Source organism: Micrasema longulum, unplaced genomic scaffold (genome assembly GCF_059751315.1).
Source record: "Micrasema longulum isolate JH-2025_06_02 unplaced genomic scaffold, ASM5975131v1 h1tg000284l, whole genome shotgun sequence".
Taxonomy (NCBI): Eukaryota; Metazoa; Arthropoda; class Insecta; order Trichoptera; family Brachycentridae; genus Micrasema; species Micrasema longulum.
The window spans coordinates 960,494-976,533 of record NW_028277488.1 but is presented as its reverse complement, the minus strand read 5'-3'; positions in this window follow the sequence as shown (position 1 = coordinate 976,533).

Genomic DNA, 16,040 nt, shown 5'->3' with positions numbered 1-16,040 from the left:
AACTGAACCGAAGCCGACCGGGCACACGCAGATTCCGGCGAACTTCGATAGTGCCGACGTCGAGCAGTTCCGGTGTGTCTTGCGCTTTGTTGTTAGTAGTGAAAATGCGGCGAGAGTGCGTGCCTACAGAAGTGTCCAAAGACAGCTCGGTTGATGTATTCCTACAGCAAAGAAAGTTGTTTCGAAGATTAATAATAAGCTCACTTTTTTAAAGATGAAACTTTCCGACAGGGCAATAATGTCTTGTCTCTTTCCTTCTTTTCTCCTTACGTCATGTTGTTTACTCAACTCATGTTTTGATCATACTTTTCATATATTAATTTAATTAACTTGTTGAATACTTATTTATTTTCCAATTCATAAGGGTTTATCGAATTACATGACGATTGGTTTAAAAAATACACGATTTATTTTTTCAGGATTTTTACTTGAAAGAAGTCAGCGAGTCAAATACGCTCGTCCAGGATTCTAGGTCGAATTTACAAACCGAACTGTATTTTTAAAATGACCGAATACGGAATATTATTTTGTGAAAAGAAAATATTTTTATTTTATTTATGAAATGAAATTTGGTTTTCACAATTCTTATTAATAATTTTAAACATTATTTGTATTTCGATTATATTTATATGTTTATTTTTTTTAATTCCTTTCCATTTTTATTTTAAAAATATGATATAAAAGTTGTTTATTTATGCGTTAAAATAAATAAAACAAAATGTTTTTGTGTCGAAAATTGTAATATATTTTTCCTATTTGTTTACCGTAGGAAATAAATAATATTTACTGAACCGTGACTTGCTCCATATTTCGTAAGGATATATTATGTAGAATGTAGATTCAAGTCATGCAGAAAATAGATACACCTTTGTCCTCCTAGAAGGAACCCAATAAAAATATTTGTTGTTTACTGACTTGAAAAATATTTTTATTTTGACACATTACTACCATGTAGAGAAAGACAGATAAATTTTTATTTGTTTTTTAAATTATACTCGTACTATAGTGAATGTTTTTAAGGTAAACGTGATTATATTAATTTTAACTTTCTAAGAGCTTTGTTGTTTAAGTTTTGTGTTTTCAAATGAAAGATTTCCTTACATATTGCAAGGTGTTCCAAAGTAGTTTTATAACTTCATTAATTATAACAGATGTTCGAATATGATAATATGAAGTATGCACAATATTATATATTATATTCCTTCAATTCTTTCATCTGTTGATGTTTGTGAAGTTAAAGAGCTGAAACCTTTATTTATGCGGGTGAGATTCATCTAATTGAATTATTTCACCTACATACTAGGCAACGCCTGAAAATTTTATTTTTTGAATTTCTGTACTTCTTCATGGACCAGGTATTGTTGATAAATCCACCTGGTCCATGAAGAAGTAAAGAAATTATTTACTAATTTAAGTCTCCAGTATTCACCATATAGCGGCTTGCAAATGAACATGGTGATGTTTGTAAAAAAAAATTGTAAGTTCACAAACATTAACAGATGAAAGAATTGAAGGAATATAGATATTCAAATATGGGCAGAATGGTGAATGTTACACGGTGTGTAAAGTGGCCACTTATACCAGCCAAAGACAGGTTATAAGCCCTGTAGGTGCCTAGACTACTATATTACATTCTCTAAAATGTTCTTCATCTCTGTTGTACTATGTTAAAAATACAAGTTCTTTATGAACTGTCTTATGGTGTAATATTTAACTAAAATTTCATACCGTATTCCATCCAATAAACTCGTCTCAATATTTATTGATCCAATCAACAATAAACGATAGATTCAGCGATTTTCCTTTGATCTCACTTCCGCCTTAGGTGAACCGGATGTATACAACAATAGAAAGCTACTTCCGGTCGAGTGAGGAAGTCAGCAGTTTCTTGGCAAAGGGTTCATAGAAAGAGATTTTGCTTATTCGGGGCATCTTAAGATGGCGTCCTATTTCAGGAAATTACATCCTTTGGAATGTGTCAGAGGAATAGAATATATTAGCAGTGTTTTGCTCACTATAAGCAAATTATCTAGATTTTGGAGTCGTCTTGAATCTGGTCTGAGATTATTGACAAAATAATCAATACGTTTCTTTGCTTAAATGCCAAAAAATATTGGTCGAAAATTCAGCGTTTTCGTATATCTCTTTTTTATATTAAAATTTCATTGATAAACCTTTACGGGTTACATATATTTAACAAAATATTTTAACTTTTGAAATTCACATTCTACTGTTAATTTATTTATTTATTTATTTATTCACACTCTTTATCAAAATACAATTCCATATTCACTCAATTATAATTATTTTTAACGTCTTTTGTAAAGGTCGTCTGAGTCTTTTGCTTAGTTTTGTCTGGTAGTTTATTGTATAATTTCAGTCTATGGTTTATTAGTCTCGACTGTCCTTGTCCCGTTTTAGAAGGTTGTAGATGATATTTTTCTGATATTCTCGTATTGTGTTCATGTTTACTACAATTTTTCTCAAGTTTCAGTTCTTCTAATTGATGAATAAATTTTAAGGATTCTAGTTTAAATAATTAAGTTACATTTAATTGTTTAGTTGGTTTAAAAAGTTCTTAAGTTGCTGTTAGATAGGGTAGGTAATAACTTAAACTTTTTATCTAGCTGTCTTTGTAGTCTGTTTAGATCATTTTGATTTTGTAGTCTGTTTAGATCATCTGATCCTGTTCCCCATAGTCGTAAAATATAACATATTTTAGTTTTTATATAGGCTTCGTACATTATAAATTTTTCCGTTTTTGGAACAAAGTTTTTGATTTAAAAAAAAGGCTAGATAATGTCGCCACTTTGCTAATTAAATTGTTTATATGAATTGTCCGTGTCAATTGTTAGTCCTAAGAACTTTACATGTTCATCAGTCACTGGTAAAAAATTTATAAAATAATCATAAATAAAAGTGGAATAAAACTATAAAGTATTTTTATTTTTATAATTTACATGTTCAATTTCAGTTAGTCGTTCATTATTTATGTAAGAATCTACTTAATGACATTTTTTTCTAGTTTTAAAATGGATATTATTACTTCTTTTTTTTTATTGAGTGTAAGTAAGTTTGTGTTTGTCCATTTAGTCAACACAGTTAGGTCTTCGTTTATGTCATTATTTGTTAATACGTCTGTTTGATTTTTATAAAATAGTCCAATCTTGTCGGCATACAAAATAATTTTTCCTTTAAAATTTTACATTGAAAAATCATTAATAGTGGACCCAAAATATAAAATATTGGACCCAAAATAGATAGATCTAAGACCTTAGATACAAGAATTGCTAATATTTACCCAAAAAAGGAGAACCATATTAAAAAAGCAGGTTAAAAAGTCAAGGCAATGAGCTTATATTGATTGGTTTGAGGCGTTATTTTATTGAACATATTACAAAAGAGATGAAGAACAATTTAGAAAAGGTTATATAGAAGTCTTGCATCTACGAGGCTCATGACTTTTCATTGGCTGGTTTAAATGGCCACTAAACAAACTGTGTAACATTCATCATTATGCCCATATTCAAACATTTATATTTCTTAAATTCTTTCATTTGTTGATGTTTGTGAAGTTAAAGAGCTGAAACCTGAAAAAAATTATGGAATATAGATGTTCCAATATGAGCATATTAGTAAATGTTACACAGTGTGTAAAGTGGCCACTTGAACCAGCCAATGACAGGTCACAAGCCCTGTAGACGCCTAGATTTCTATATCATTTTCTCTAAAATGTTATTCATCTCTGTTGTAATATATTAATACATAACAGCTTCCCAAGGAGTTGAATCCCGTCCTTGTCCACAAAAATTTGGACAAACTCAAAATATTGTTGATTATTATATTTTACTGTTTTTACATACAAAATTTTTGAAACAGTCGATATACATTACAGTGATATAATTTTTAATTAGGTACATTATAGGTAACATAAGAACCTGGTTTTATAATAAAATTAATTTAAAATGTAAGAAAGTTGAAAATTAAAAAATTGACAACCAAATTAAAATGATAATAAATAAACAATGAGCAACGTTATTTAAAAATGATTAAGACATCAAAGTTGGTAAGTGTAAATTTTTTATGGAAGTTCATTGAAATTTATTATGGAAATAAAAGACAAGTGATACTTTAATCAACAAATTTGGAATATTCAGTGACCAGTTTCATCGCTTTCGCAACATCTTTGAGACTGGTATCTTTATTAAGGAGTTCAATGTATTTATACAAAACAATGGTAAAGATAGAGATTTCAAAATAATATGAAAGTAAATTAAATAAAATTATTTTTATCTTAAGGGGCATAAGCAAAATAATTTCAGGTTAACTAATGAGTAGATATAATGCTATTTTAATGAGTTTAAGTATTATAAATATATAATTATTATTGTCCCATCCTTCGTGGGTGTAATTTTTGTAGTCATAATTGACAATATGAAATCATAATTGACAAAAACAATGGAAACGGGTTGTGGTCCTGTGGCTAGTGTCTCGGACTCATGGACCAAAGGTCCGTGGTTCGAATCCCACTCGACCACAACTTGATTTCCATTTTCTAATAGTGAGTTATTTACAACTTGTTGAAATTGGCCCTCGAAATTAAATATTTGGGTAAGTCATAAAAACGCAAATATTTATTTAGATAAAAAAAAAGTTAACAATTGTACTATCAACGCCCATAGGCGTTAAAGAAGATACCTCATGAGGTATCTTCTTTATTTAGTAAATGTGAGATGAAAAATGTGTGCGTGACCGGAGAGGTGTAAAATTTATTGATTTTCTATAACATTTGGATAGAATATTCACCGACATATTATTACTTTATAAGCCGCGCCTAAGATTTAAAAAAAAATCTTTCTCCACAAGCATGGAAGGCAAATACGCCAACCCCTTCTGAACGAGGCGGACTTTTCTGCACCCGATTTTTTTTTAATGATTTTCAACTGAAAGTAGTCATCGAGTCGAAAACACTCTAGGATTCTTGTTCTATTTCATACACAGAACAGTATTTTTCACCTGCCCGGACACAGACTTACACACTGAAAATATTTTCCGCTATTTTTGGCATATTGATGGCAAACGATTTCCAGTTTTATCGGTTTTCGTTACTTTTTTATCTTTTACTTGCTTCAAAGTCTTATCTGACTTTGACTTAACGCGTTTTTCAATGGCGTAGCGACTTAAATAAAACGTGAAGCTATAGGCCGTTTTCACACATGCCACGTAAATCCATACGACCCGATATTTTACCGTGCTTATCCTGCAAACGCATACAAAATCTGTTACCTTTTCACACGCGTTGTAAAATGAACACGACCCGGTCTGCCAGACAAAATAATGCCAAAATCTGTTGGGGTGTGCTTAATCGCAAACGATTATTATCAATATTAATAGTTCGAAAAACCGAATCTGATTATGATTGACTTTTTATTTGTGGATAATGCGTTGTTTTTTCAAAATACTTATGAAGTATGAAGAATGAAAGAAAAAATATATAATATAAATATGCCTATTCTTATAATGCATTATTGTATAACTTATGTATTGGACTTGTAATATTATTATTATTGTAAAAACTAAGAGGACAGGACAAAACAGAGGAGGACAGGACAAGACAGGACAAAACAAAAGGGGACAGGACAGGACAGGTCAGTACAAGACAGGACAGGGCAGGACAGGACAGAAGAGGACAGGACAGGACAGGACAGAAGAGGACAGGACAGGACAGGACAGGACAAGACAGGACAGGACAGGATAGTACAGGACAATTAATTGGTTACAATATTAAAGAAAACAAAAAAAAAATATTAGGTAGGACAGTAAGAATAAATAATCATTTAAATTTTCAATAAGCGTTCTAGCATATAAAACTTTTATTGGAACAGGACAGAACAGAACAGGACAGGACAGGACTGAATAGGACAGGACAGAACAGAAGAGGAAAGGACGGGACAGGACAGGATAGGACAGGACAGGACAAGACAATAAATTGGTTACAATATAAACAAAAAAACGAAAAAAAAAGTATTTAGTCTGACAATTAGATGAAATTATAATTATTAATTTCAATTAGGGTTCTAGCATTTTAAACTTTTATTAGAACAGGACAGGACAGTACAGAAGAGGACAGGACAAAACAGAGGAGGACAGGACAGGACAGGACAGGACAGGACAGGACAGGACAGGACAGGACAGGACAGGACAGGACAGGACAGGACAGGACAGGACAGGACAGGACAGGACAGGACAGGACAGGACAGGACAAAACAGTACAGAACAGGACAGAACAGTACAGAAGAGGACAGAACAGTACAGCAGAGGACAGGACAGGACAGAAGAGGACAGGACAGGACAGGACAAGACAGGACAAAACAAAAGGGGACAGGAAAGGACAGGACAGTACAAGACAGGACAGGGCAGGACACGACAGAAGAGGACAGGACAGGACAGGACAGAAGAGGACAGGACAGGACAGGGCAGAACAAGACAGGACAGGACAGGATAGGACAGGACAATGAATTGGTTACAATATTAAAGAAAAGAAAAAAAATTAAATATTAGGTAGGACAGTTAGATTAAATTATAATTTTCAATTAGAGTTCTAGCATATTAAACTTTTATTGGAACAGGACAGAACAGAAAAGGACAGGACAGGACTGGATAGGACAGGACAGGACTGGATAGGACAGGACAGGACTGGATAGGACAGGACAGAACAGAAGAGGAAAGGACGGGACAGGACAGGATAGGACAGGACAGGACAAGACAATAAATTGGTTACAATATAAACAAAAAAACAAAAAAAAAAGTATTAGGTCTGACAATTAGATGAAATTATAATTATTAATTTCAATTAGGGTTCTAGCATTTTAAACTTTTATTAGAACAGGACAGGACAGTACAGAAGAGGACAGGGCAAAACAGAGGAGGACAGGACAGGACAGGACAGGACAGAACAGTGCAGGACAGGACAGAACAGTACAGAACAGGACAGAACAGTACAGAAGAGGACAGAACAGTACAGCAGAGGACAGGACAGGACAGAAGAGGACAGGACAGGACAGGACAGGACAGGACAAGACAGGACAAAACAAAAGGGGACAGGACAGGTCAGTACAAGACAGGACAGGGCAGGACACGACAGAAGAGGACAGGACAGGACAGGACAGAAGAGGACAGGACAGGACAGGGCAGGACAAGACAGGACAGGACAGGATAGGACAGGATAATTAATTGGTTACAATATTAAAGAAAAAAAAAAAAATATTAGGTAGGACAGTTAGATTAAATTATAATTTTCAATTATAGTTCTAGCATTTTAAACTATTATTAGAACAGGACAGAACAGTACAGAAGAGGACAGGACAGGACAGGATAGGACAGGAGAGGACAGGAAAGGACAGGACAGGACAGAACACGAGATAACAGGACAGGACAGGACAGGACAGAAGAAGACAAGACAAGACAGGACAGGACAGGACAGGACAAGACAATAAATTGGTTACAATATTAAAGAAAACAAAAAAAAATAAATATTAGGTAGGACAGTTAGATTAAATTATAATTATTATTTTCAATTAGAGTTCTAGCATTTTAAACATTAGAACAAGACAGAACAATACAGAAGAGGACAGAACAGTACAGAAGAGGACAGGACAGGACAGGACAGGACAGGACAAGACAGGACAAGACAGAACAAGACAGGACAAGACAAAAGGGGACAGGACAAGACAGGTCAGTACAAGACAGGACAGGGCAGGACACGACAGAACAGGACAGGACAGGACAGGACAATACAGGACAAGACAGAACAAGACAGGACAAGACAAAAGGGGACAGGACAAGACAGGTCAGTACAAGACAGGACAGGGCAGGACACGACAGGACAGGACAGGACAGAAGAGGACAGAACAGGACAGGACAGGACAGGACAAAAAAGGACAAGACAAAAGGGGACAGGACAGGACAGGTCAGTACAAGACAGGACAGGGCAGGACACGACATAACAGGAAAGGTCAGGACAGGACACGACATAACAGGAAAGGTCTGGACAGGACAGGACAAGACAATAAATTCTAGCATTTTAAACTTTTATTGGAACAGGACAGGACACGACAGGACAGGACAAAACAATAAATTCTAGCCTTTTTAACTTTTATTGGCACAGGACAGGACAGGACAGGACAGGAGAGGACAGGAAAGGACAGGACAGGACAGAACAGAACACGACATAACGGGACAGGACAGGACACGAAGTAACAGGACAGGACAGGACAAGACAATAAATTGGTCACAATATTAAAGAAAACAAAAAAAAATAAATATAAGGTAGGACAGTTAGATTAAATTATAATTATTATTTTCAATTAGAGTTCTAGCATTTTAAACTATTATTAGAACAAGACAGAACAGTACAGAAGAGGACAGAACAGTACAGAAGAGGACAGGACAGGCCAGAAGAGGACAGGACAGGACAGGACAAGACAGGACAAGACAGGACAAGACAAAAGGGGACAGGACAGGACAGGTCAGTACAAGACAGGACAGGGCAGGACACGACAGAAGAGGACAGGACAGGACAGAAGAGGACTGGACAGGACAAGACAAGACAGGACAAGACAAAAGGGGACTATTTTTTTTAGTTAGTGTATACAATAATGCATTATAAGAATAGGCATATTTATATTATATATTTTTAATTAATATTTTTTCTTTCGTTATTCATACTTCATAAGTATATTGAAAAAACAACCAATTATCCATAAATAAAAAGTCGATTACGGGAATAATCTAATTCGGATATTCGAACTATTAATATTGATAATAATCGTTTGCGATTAAGCACACCACAACAGATTTTGGCAAATTCGTGTCTGGCAGACCGGGTCGTGTACATTTTTACAACGCGTCTAAAAAACAAACACATTTTGTATGCGTTTGTAGGATAAACGCGGTAAAATTATCGGGTCGTATTGATTTGCGTGGCATGTGTGAAAACGGCCATAAACGAGTTATCTTTCGACAGTTTTGAAGGCATTTTTTTATCTAAAACTTTTTCTTGTACATAGACAAACGGAAATACATGGTTAAATTTACAGATTTCACAATAAAATAGAAAATCCCACATAGGCATAACCTGTGCATGGGTCTACTGATTTATTCAGTCACCACGAACGTATGTAAAAATTAAATATGCATACACAAATATATGTACAAACATGTACATTAACATATAAACGCACACTCTCATTAACAACATATGAAAAAATACACAGTTTAGATATCATAGTATAAAAACAAAAAATGTAACTTTTTCACCAGCAATTTAGCCGAAGTAATTAAGAACATTTTATTCAATGACCCACGTTTGTGCATGTTTTGAAAGGTGTGATTGGTATAATTTTTTTAATAATTTACTGTTTACTTTATTTTTTATTCACATACAAATATGCACATTACAAAAAAAAAATAACGCATCTCTAATTTTATGAGGCCAAGAGCCGAGTGTTGGGTTGGGATACAACATAATTGAAAGTGTAAAAGCATGCATATTTTTAAAGAATACTAAAAATTGAAATTATTAACAAATTATTAAAAAAACATCATTTTTAATAAACATTTGTGTAAAACGCTTATAAAAGTTTATAAATCCATGCAATGCCTTGCAACAGTTTTCTGCAATGGTCTCTCCTGAGTCGGAAGTGTAGTCATAGCATAAAAGGCAGGATCAGCTGACAGAGAACGCTGTCATTTAAAAAAAAAAACAAAGAACTCTAGACAGATCGCTCTCATTCCACGCCGACACCCTCCCAACAGATACGTGCTTTTTGATCTCTAAAGCTCTTGATTGCAAGTATTTGTAAACTCAGTGAAAAATAAATCACATGTAAGTAATATTCATCGCGGAGGCATCATTTACTAATCGTGAACCACATTATTTTAAATCATTTGAATACATAAATAAAAAATCGGGGTTATCACCCAATTGCTGATAACCCAATAAATTGGTTGGATTTTTGACGAAAATGCGGAACGTGACTTTGCTTCTGTCCTACGCCTGAAAATGTGGAATCTCGATGATCTCAACGTTAATCTCGTCGTAGATTCTTTTATTTTCAATTATATGAGATTTTCGACATTTCCTTTAAAAGACGACGCGACGATTGACTTACCAAAGAAATTACCCGAAATGTTTTTCTGGTGAAATCATCTATCATATTTGAACTCAACACAAATATCATTGTTCATGGAAAAAAAACCAATTCAAAATCAGCTTTTAAAAAGTTTAGCTGTTTGAGAAGAGAAACGAAAATTCTAATCTCTCAGACAAATAAACGATTCACTCACAAAACTGAAATACTTATATTTACAGTCTACATTATGTTATGGGTTAAACAGCCCGTAAAGTAATGCACACTACAATTTGTCAAAAAAAAAGTTTACATGACAGAAAGAAACATAAAATAAAACCTTACATACACCATAACTGTACCAATAGAAATGCTGATATTGAAATGATATTTACCAAAGCGGTAGTTTTATAATAATAATAATAATTATGGATAACTTTATAGCGCCATTTTCGTAATATAATACCTCAAGGGCGCTTTACAAAGTGATTATATAAAGACATGAATTTAATTTTAACTTTTTAATTTAAGAAAAATAACGTACTTTTTCATATTCCTTTTTCACCACATGCTAAGAATTTATTCAAATGATTTAGGGAACAAGTGGGTTTTAAGTTTCTTCCGAAACATCACTTCACTCTCACAGTTTCGGACTTCTGTCGGGAGAGCATTCCATGACGTAGGGCCTGCGACCGCAAATGCACGTTCGCCGAATTTAGTGCGCTGTTTGCGTAGAGGTATAATAACTTTCCCTTTCGACGTAGATGTAGCTGATCTAAGTGTAAGACCTCTGTCAGCTAGTTCATCTGGAATGCAGAGTTCCCTTAGATATTCTAGAGCAGAGTTGTGCAGTGACTTATATATAAGCCAACAGAGTTTGTATTCCATCCTCTGTGGAAAACGTAGCCAGTGCAATTCCCGAAGTAGTGGAGTGATATGACTGAACTTAGAGATTCCAAAAATAAGTCTCGCTGCGGCATTCAATACAGACTGTGGGCGAGTCATTTTTTTTGCACTAGAACTTCATATTAATGTCTACAAAATATGTGAGTTGAATTTTTCTTTTTATATTTTTGACTGCCGTTTCGCTTTGTAATGGTATTTTCAAACTGCTATAGTTTGGCGAAATACTTGCTACAAAATTAAGAGAAAAATGTAGGTGGAACTTTTATGGTACACAAATTTGTTCTTCACAGAAATCGTAAACATGGACCAGTATTTACGGATCGTACTAAAGACTTTATGATTATTTTTTTCTTTTGGTTCAAATATGCACCCCTGAAAATATAAAAGTCTCCTTCTCGAGCATATTTACCTCCGAGATCAGGTCGTTAGCGGTGTAATACCTGCCTTAAGAGTCTCCTTAAGGGTTCCATAGATAGAGGAGTCAAAGCGAGCGAGGTATCTCACTCTCAGCATTATTTTGGTTTTATTGCTTTTGGTCCATTATACACTATACTTGGAGTTTCCAAAAGTTTTTCAGGAGCGGAACACTTCGTGGAAAATTTTAACGGACCTTATTTTTTAGATTGAGTATTTCATGACAGTGAAACTAAAAATAAAAAAAGTTGTTAAAACATTTATTATTTATTAAAATGTTTTCAAAAGGGTTTCGAAACTAGGTATACACTATTTTTTGTTGTTGTTAATAATTGAGTTTCTTACCAAGCTCTTTTCTGTACCCTTTTCAATATAAATGCAAGTTTTAATGATATTTTTTTTTATACTTACGCACCCACGCACATGCACCCACCCTCATTCATTCACACATACACATATTCACATACACACACATGAATACAAACTGAACTTGAGATTTTTATTTCAGCTTAGAAAATCATTTTTCAAACGATAATGCACTTCGGTTTTTTATTTACGTATATAATGGTTAATTCCTATAATTTCCGCATTTTTAACTTCAAACAGCAAAATGTGGACTCTTGTATTTTATCATCTAAGGTATGTGCATTTCAAAATAAAATATCTTAATTCATGCATAAAGAAATGATAATAACGATTAGTCAATAAATTCATGAACACATAAAAATAACACGTAAGTTTACATAATATCTTAAAAAAGTAAGAGAATCTTGTAACGAAAAATTCCTTTAGAGACGCAAAAAATATCAACATTCGAAGTAATATTGTTCAACATAGAGATAGTTTTTCCAACAGGTATAATCATTGGCAGGGTGATCCCGTATATTGAAGGGTAAAAAAGTCTATTTGGACGCAGTCTCAGGTAACTATTCGGATTATAAAAGCTCAGTCTCCGCATAATTTCAGGGTTGTGAATAAAACCGCGCAACAATAGAAAGAAATGCGTAGTTAAATAAACATTTATTCTGGTCTTTAGACTATTGTAACCAAGCATACCCTGCAGAAATTCAGTGGAATAAAGCCATGGATACTATCTGCAATCCCTCATGTAGAGGCTTTTGTGGCGTCAAATCTATTTGTGCACTTTGACTTTGTTGCAACATAATTAAAAAATTCCACTTCGCATAAATAAGTTGTAGAAACTAGAAGTAAAAGAAAGATATCCAGTTTTGACGCGTGCCTAACAAACTCATCCTTTTATAACTTGATTTTTGTATTTTTTGTTTTAAATCAGAGTCGCTAATTCAGTCGATCAGATTTTCATTATCACTCGCACTCAAGTATCGTTTATTTGTCACGGAAAATTAATTCTACACCCAGGAATCGTCCCTAATAGTTTTGGAAAAATATTGCAAAAGAGTTGTTTTCATACACAATTACTTCTTTTTCTTGCGGAACACTTATTCAGGCTTCGCGGAACAATAGTGTTCCGCGCAACATAGTTTGCGAAACCCTGTTATATACAGCCTCCCTCACCGGTGCCTTGGCAAACGAATCTTCGTACGAAAATGACTTGTATTAGCCGAAAACGATAACAAATGTCAAAAAGTGCCAAAAAAATATTACTTTTTAATTTCAGATATACATAATACATGTAATGAATTGAATTGAAAGACTTACAAATTTTACGAAATAAATGTGTTTTTTTTCAATATTATCTATATTTAAAGCACTAACTTTTTGGTTAATGTTTAGTTACGTGGAATGCAGATTTAATGTTTGATGGTAGAAAAATCAAATAATTGTTTAGAAAACTTGTCATTTATAAAAAAATAAACTTGTGTAGCTATAATATATAGGTTGGTAGGAGAAAAAATGTTAAATACAAAGTAGTTTTGTTTTTATTTTATTTGAAACAAATGTGTATACGGCTGGTGAACACACAGTCAGAATGTGATGATTGCTGAAAACGAGCTCGTTTTTGTTACTTAAAAAAAAAACAAAAATATAATTTCGTTTCTTTTTTTCTGTGATTATGCGTAAAAAACAAAAGTTACATTATGCAGAGGAATCTTTTTGCTTGGACTTGTATTTTAGCTTAAGCTAGAGTTTCCTAGGACAGCGGTGCCCGTATCTTAACGTCCGTAGTGAACGGTGATACGATAAAATGTCAATTTGAAGATTACAAAAATACAAGGTCGTATTTTTTTTAAATAAGAGAGAAATATCGAATCTTTAATCTTTTGTAGACTAGTGTGACATTACAGCCATACAAGAGTTTAATACATGAACCCAGTGTCCCACAAATAAGGTATTTATTCTTATTTTTGCTTTCCTGAACGTTCATATTAAAGATCGTCAAAACTTTCGTTCGCCATAGTAGGTCCTCAGAGGGATGGAGCTTCTTCATTCACAGAAACGAGCTATTTCCAGGTCGAAAGGATCTGCCTAATGGAATTTGTATGGAAATGTAAATGTACAAGTTTTTTATTTTTATTTCTTTCAGACAGAATCCTGTTTTGATCATTTCAACCGTAAAAAGGAATGAACGTGTATATTAAGCTTTAACATGAAGACATTTCGTTTCACGCTTTTTCAAAACAATAAACATAAATTCAAAGATAACGTTTAAATACATGACACGATAGAACGAGTTTTAATTAAAATGATTTTAACATTTAAAAAAAAATGGAAACGTTTTGGACTAATCACATTATTTAATAAGCATAAAAAAAATAGTGTCAAGAACTAAATAATGTAATTAATTATTTGAACGATGAACGTAATACATATGTCGCCGCCAAATATTCAGTCTCCTATGCACCGCTGGGTGTGGAAAAGGGAACGATGATGAAGATATGCAGATTAAAAAAATTGTGGATGTGAAAAATACAAACATAGGCAGAAAAGTAAAAGTTACAAGGTGTGGTAAGTGATCATTTGAGCATAGTTATTCAGCAAATAGCCAGCCACAGAAAAGTAAAACTGAGATAATACCACTTTTATGAAAAGAGTGAATTATCAAATCTGTTGGAATGTTTTTGACTTGAAAAATGAAAAACAATTGATAAATTGTTTTTTTTTAATATTACAAACAAGAATCTAAATATATATTTGACCAGTTTTAATGATTTTAAAATTAGCGTAAGATTTTTCTAGTGCAGTGAGTGTTTTCTGCAAATTGAGAAATGTAATTTTTGTGATCGACACCATTTTGAGAATGTAATTAATACAGTTTTTGTATAAAAGCGGTCTGGCTGTGTTTAGCAGAACATAGAATTAACTTTACTGCACCCGATAACATCAATATCTATTTTTTCAAAACTGTGGACTGGCTGCTATCTGCATAACTACGTTCATTCTAACCTCTCAATCACAAGGTTACAAGTTTTGTAAATGCCCAGATTTGTAATTGATTTCTTTTATTTCATTGCAAAAATATAAAAAATAAAAAATAAATATGTATTTATTCCGTCTGCCAGTCTGTAGCACTAACTATGCACAAAATTCTTTCCTCTTTCGTTCTTGCTTTCACTATAATGCCTTTTTTTCATCTATTGATATATTTAACACGCCCCTTAATTTATTCAAAAATAAATTGAGACTCATTATTTCTAGCTGCGATACGATCCCACTTGCTATTTAATGATGCTTACACTTACACACTCCTGACCACTTGCTCCCACACAAACACACCTCTAAACTTACTCTCATCCAAATACACATAAACACACTCTTTTGTTGTACCACAATTTAAAATGTGTAATTTTTAATTAGAAACTTCGCTGGTCTGTCTTTAAACCGTATCTTTTATATGTTATTATATAATTGTCGACTGTTTGTTTCTGTAAAAAAATAAAATAAAAATTAAATGCAGATAAACGTAATGACGTCATAATTTTTTTGAAAACATTCGCCATTTTTGACCTGTCAATATTCATTAGCATTTTGTAAATGTCGGGTTATATTGCAAAACGAACTATTTCCAAAAAAACAATTAATTATATGTTAAAAGAGGTTAATTTACAGCTAAGGGATATATGCGTATTAGTATTAGTATAGACCAAATGATGGAACTAAATTCCCAGCAATTTCTAACCAAGGAATTATACAATGTTTTCAAAACCTGAATATTAGATAAAAAAACCTTAGCATTTCTATAAATAAATCCAAGCACTTAAAGGGAGTTACTGGTAATGATATAAAATGTGGATTAAATGATAACTTGGAATCAAACAATACCTCAAGATCTCTGGATGTCGACGTTTGTTTAACTTGTTGTATTTTATTTCAACATTTTGCGTGAATTCACTTGTTTCTGACAATTTCAATCCTAGGTTATAAATTAATAAAACTCACAACTGACAAAGTGACACTATTATAATCTATCGGTTATAAATTATTCGTTCTAATAGATATAGTGTTCTGCCATTCAAAGGAAAAAATATCCAATGAGGAAGTTCGGTATTACGAGAAATTGGATATTAGAAATGTTTTCTTTTAGAGCATTTTATTGTAGGGTGAAGTTTTTCAAATGTGTATAAATTTTTTTTTTTAAATTCTTATAAAAATTAACTAGTTTGAAAAGTC